Consider the following 5,790-nt stretch of genomic DNA (forward strand, 5'->3'; position numbering starts at 1 on the left):
AGGAAATCAATCCTGAATGTTCATTGGAAGGACTGATGCTAAAGCTGAAACTCCAATACTTTGGCCACCTGATGTGAAGAATTGACTCATTTGAAAAGACCCTGATGCTGGGAAAGATTGAAGGTGGGAGGAAAAGGGGCTGACAGAGGATGAGATGGTTGAATGGCATCACCAACTCAATGGACATGAGTTTGAGTAAACCTCGGGAGTTGGTGATGGACAGGGAGGACTGGCGTGCTGCAGTCCATGAGGTCGCAAAGAGTCAGACACAACTGAGCAATTTAACTGAACTGAACTAAACTGATGAAAGGTGGGGAAAGAAAAACATGTTCAGGGACAGGAAGTCAAGGATGATAGTTATAGTAAAAGACATAGTGACCATTTCCCCCTCCCAGTGAGATTTGTCCTTTCACATTTTAGTTTCTGAGGTCATCTATCACCATGAGAGGATCCAATAATCAAAAGTCACATGCAGAAGTGCATCCATGAAGAGAAGTGAAGGCAGAGCTCTAGTGAAACAATGCCTCAGGTTGTCACTCTTGGAAACACATTTGCTGGCAGGTCATGAAAGTTGGTGAAAAGATACGTATGCTTAGTTTCTCAGTCATGTCTGACTCTTTGTAGCCCTTTGGACTGTAGCCCGTTCAGGCGCCTCCGTTCATGGGATTTTTCAGGCAAGAATGCTCGAGTAGGTTGCCACTTCCTTCTCCAGGGGATCTTCCCAACCCAGGGATTGAATCTGCAACTCCTGTGTCTCCTACATACCAGACAGATTCTTTACCTCCTGAGCCATCAGGGAAGCTCTGAAAGTGAAAAGATACACGTGGTGTCATTCAGGTCATTTGTGCAGGACAGACAGCCTAGGCTGGGAGTAAGCTGTTAGCATACATGTGTATATTCTGCTTTCTGGCCACTCATCCTTTCCTTTTTTTTTTCAAGTATTTGTTAAATTGAGCACCCACTATGTGAGTAGCCCTGAAGGGAGTGATTGTGAGAGAGGTTGTGGGGATTTTATACTAGGATGAATTTTTAACCACCCTGGAGATTGTACGTTGTGTTCTTCCCAAAGGTGATAGTGAGGCTGATAGGGAAATTTAACCCCGATTACCCAAATCTCTGATATTTTGATAAACATCATAGTACTAAGAAGGTCTTTCTTTCCAGACAGATTACACAAACCCTTCTGGGCATGTAGAGAAATATCAGTAAAATGAGTCATCATTAATGCTTCTCATCATCAGAATAATCATGGCCGATAATCCTATAAGGGATGGAATGTTACAGGGTATGGTGGAGCAGAGGGACATTTTGCAAAAAGATAGTAAATTTTGTCCTAAAATTCTATAAATCCAAATACAACTGTGAATATATTTTCATAGCAGTTTGAGCTTCCCTCCAGGAATCAGCAAGGGATGATCCTCCTGCTTTATCTTAAAAGAAACTGAATGGCGAGATGAATTCACTGCTTTCTGAAAAAGACATGAAAAACCCAGGTGGCAGCTTGTGGTTCTATCGATGTTCTGCCATGACTCCTCTCCAGGTCTATATTTAGCGTGATCTGATTGAGTGAGATCACACGCTCAGAATAAACTAAGCCCAGAATATCAGCTATGATTTACTTCCAGAAGCAGTAATAAATCTCCCTCTTGGAATTGTGTTTATTTGCTGCTGGCTAGGTTCCTGCTCCACTTGTATTATGCCTCAAAGCTATAAATATATAAAATTTTAAATGGACAAGAAATCTATCTGATAGATATTTGCCCCACTGACTGCATACTGTAGGCACAGATTAATCTTCTTAAAATATTATTAATTATGACCATTTCTTCAGGGATCTATCTATACAGTTAAAAAAAATACCAACTTCTGGTAATCACCTACCTCACAGTGGATTTCCTACTAAGAGAAATAAAGTCTGAATTTCTCTCAGCTACCAAAAACAGCAATTTCACCACAACAGCAGGAAAATAACCCTAGTAGGCAAAGATACTTGAGCCAAGTTAGACTTGGAAATATAGTGTCTTGGTCTTGGGATTAGGTCACAGAAAGTTAGCTCCCTATCCATTTATGATGACTGAATTTGAGCTGGGTGGAGTTTGTGGACACATCTCAGAAGAGACAAGGTAGATATTTGCATTCCAGTGATCATAGCCTGACATATCCCAGGTGAGACTGTGTGGTGCCCCTCTCAAGACAATACAGGGTCCTTTGCTGCCTGGGTGAGCATCTTCACCTCATAATTCAGGAAGGGCAAAATAGGACATGGCCAGGTGGAGCCTGGACTGGATGCAGCCAAGTCATTTCGCTGGGCTCCTGGGGTTGATGCTTTATGCCTACTCAAAATCAGGTAGCTGTTTCTTCTCAGACAGACCTTGCAGACTCCACATTCACCTTGGCTATTCTCACTCCCACTCCAGAATGAGGAGAAAAGTCAATCAAACAAAACCAGTCCAGAATTAACACACATAAAAAACTAGCAGAAAAGAACATTAAAATAGCTAATACAAATATTTTCCTTCTGTTTTCAAAGTTGAGACTTGAAAAATATATTTTAAAAGAACTCAAGTTTTTTGACAGGAAAACTATAATTTCTGAGAGAAAAAATAAACTAGATGAAATTAGCAAAAGATTAGACATTGCAGAGGAAAAGATTAGTGATTTTAAAGACAGCAATAGAAACTATCCAAACTCATACTGTGAAAAAAATAATAATTTTTAAAAAATTAAATCAGAAAGTATCAGTAAGTGGTGGGACAACTTCCAAAGACCCAACATACATTTAGTTAGAGGCCCTGAAGAAGACATGACTGGGCGAACAGAAAAAAATGTTTGAAGAAATGGTGGACTTTTTTTTTTCAAACTTGATGAAAATCCACAGATGCTTAGAGACGCAATGAAATCCAAGCACAAGAAACAGGAAGAAAATCAAACCAAGATACATCATAATTAAATTACTTGAAACTAGTGTCAAGAATAAAACCTTCAGTCAGAAGGGGAAAAACAATATGCACAGAGGGAAAAGGTAAGTATAAAAGCAAATTTATCACCAAAAACTATGCAGATAAGAACACAGTAAAATAACATCATGGAAGTATTGAAGAGGGAAAATATCTGTTAATCTAGAACTCAACATCCATCAAAAATGCCTTTAATTTGATTTTTGGGAAGATCTTTGTTATGGTTGTGGGCTCTCCACCTCTGCTGGATCAGGAAGCTGGGGACGTGCCCTCAGGCGACTGGTCCCTAAATGTAGCCCCTCCACTGCCCATGATAGATTCCTGTGGCCTTTTAAATGATTGAGTAATGATGAAAGTGGATCCAAAGTGACTTCTCTACTGAAGCAGAAGATTCTTATTACCTTCCACTAACTCAGTTTAGTTTTCAGGAACAGGCAGAACGAGTGAAATACAGAAAACTGAAGAGAAGAAAACCTCACTTTGGAACTTTCTCCATGACTGTTCTTAAGCCCTACCTTTCTGCTTGTTTTAATTTTCCTTTGAATTTATAAATAGTGAAGACCAAAGAAATAGAAGAAACATTTGGGAGCTTTATACCAAGAAATTTGCCTTGAAAGCTGCTATTCTTGGAGGGAAATCATATCAAGTTCCTGTCTGTTTTTTTTTTTTTTAACAAGGTTTCTAATGTCCTTAGATTTTGAAGGATAAGACAAATATAAACTCATACCTGCAGACTGTTTTCAGCAACCATGCCAGAATAATGAGATTTGTAAATTAAGGGCTTTGTAATGTGGATGGATGTTGTGCTACTAGAGTTTACTATTCAGAAGATCTTTTATAGCTCTTCAATGTTTTATTTTTGATCTATCACTTCAATGACATTATTTGACCAAACAGAAGTCATTCTGTCTTTCTAAGCTATGACCTTGTTATGAACAGTATTTGCATTCACTGTGCAAATGTCCATGTGTTATCTATTAAAGCAACATCATAGTGCCATCACTCAAGGAAATTGAATGAGCTGAACATTGATATACCTCTTTCCCCTTCCCCTCATTTTTTAAATGTCACAAATACTTTTTGTGTTCCTCTCCCCCTCCCCTTTTCCCTTCCCCTTTGGGAAACGTGTCAGGAACTAGATGGTTTAAGATGAGCAGTTGAGGGGACTGAGAGATTGATCCATACAGAGCCTGGCTTCTTTGTGCTTCATCGTAAGGCATTCTGCTGGCCAGCCTAATTAAGTACCCTCTTAACAAGAGAACCTCATGGAAATCCAGCTGGCAACTCAAAGAAGTTCAGGAAGCAGGACCACAGATATTATACTCTGGGATCCTGGCCATGAGGTTGAAGGCCTCACCTTGTTGAAAAGAGACACTGGACTTAAACAGTGCAGCATGACTTTGTTCCTGCTTGGCTAAATTGCTCAACACCACAGTCAGCTAAGTCACCTACAGTGACTTTCTAAAAACATGGAGAGCACCTACCCCAAGGAGATGGTAGATTTGGAGTAAGCTGTCGTAGACATAATTCCTCTGATGGCTTTTCAACAATGGACCTCATTGAATGACGGGAGATTCTTGGCACCAGCCCTCCCTGTTCCTGCCATGATTCTGTGGACTCTGGTGTCTCTAAGGGAGCGTATGCTGGAATCACAGGGAACCCATCTGGTTAGCATGGCTCTTCACGAGGTCATGATGGTATGAGCCAGCATAGTGGGCACGGCACAGGAAACCATCGCCACTGGAATGGCAGCTTCCACACCCAGAAAGGCTGTACCTTTCAGGAAAAGCCACCTACAGACATTAAGGAAGAGAAGAAAGAAGATAAGGTGGAAAAGTTGCCATTTGAAGAGGAAGACTTCCCTTCTTTGAATCCAGAAGCTGGCAAATAGAATCAGCCATGCAGACCTATTGGGATCCCTTCTGGAGTGTGGGAAAACCCATCTAGTGCCAAGCAGCCCTCCAAAATGCTAGTCATCAAAAAGGTTTCCAAAGAAGATCCTGCTGCTGCCTTCTCTGCTGCATTCACTAGGATCTCATCATGCAAATGGAAACAAATTGTCAACCATGGTTCCAAGTGTCTATAAAAACCTGGTTCCTAAGCCTGTATCACCTCCATCCAAGGCCAGTGCATGGAAAGCTAACAGAATGGAACACAAATCAGGATCCATTTCCTCTAGCCAAGAGTCTGCTTTTACCAGTCCAATCTGTTATCAAACCAGTAGTACTGGCTGGTGGTGTAGTTTTAAGCTCTCCCAAAGAGGGCCCCACAGGCACCACTCCTCCAGTTGAGATCAGCTCCTCTCTCACCAAGTTGACTCACCAGACTACTGACAGTAAGAGCGAGTTCCTGAAGACTCTGAAGCATGACAGGAATGGGGACTTCTCAGAGAGCAGAGAGTGTGACAAGTTGGAACATTCGGAGGACAATAGCACACCTGAACCAAAGGAAAAAGAGAGGAAGGCTGTCATCAGAATGGTCTTGCTCTCCCTGCAGAAGAGGAAGGGGAGGTCCTCTCTCACTCTTTGGAAGTAGAGCACAGGTTACCGAAAGCAATGGGATGGCAGGAGTATCCTGAAATGATGAGAATTTCCTTCCCCTCACAGAGGATGAGCTCAGAGAGTTCCACACAAAGACAGAGCAGTTGATAAGAAACGGCTTTGGGAAGAATGGCTTCTTGCAGAGTCGAAGTTCCAACCTATTCTCCCCTTGAAGGAGCACTTGCAGAGCACAGTCAGAGGACTCAGACACGGAGACAAGTAGCAGTGAGACATCTGATGGCAATGCCTGGGAACGGGCGTATAAATGCTCAGGGTTAAATCTGACCCAGTAA

At 41.6% G+C, this 5,790-nt stretch overlaps 1 pseudogene; it reads left to right on the forward strand.

Annotated features, from left to right (window-relative positions):
* Positions 1-1,248: 1,248 nt before the first annotated feature.
* LOC145516465 (vasculin-like protein 1 pseudogene) lies at positions 1,249-5,790 on the forward strand (annotated as a pseudogene).

The sequence above is a fragment of the Giraffa tippelskirchi genome, chromosome 1 (genome assembly GCF_054371585.1).
Source record: "Giraffa tippelskirchi isolate mGirTip1 chromosome 1, T2T-mGirTip1v1.2.pri, whole genome shotgun sequence".
NCBI lineage: Eukaryota > Metazoa > Chordata > Mammalia > Artiodactyla > Giraffidae > Giraffa > Giraffa tippelskirchi.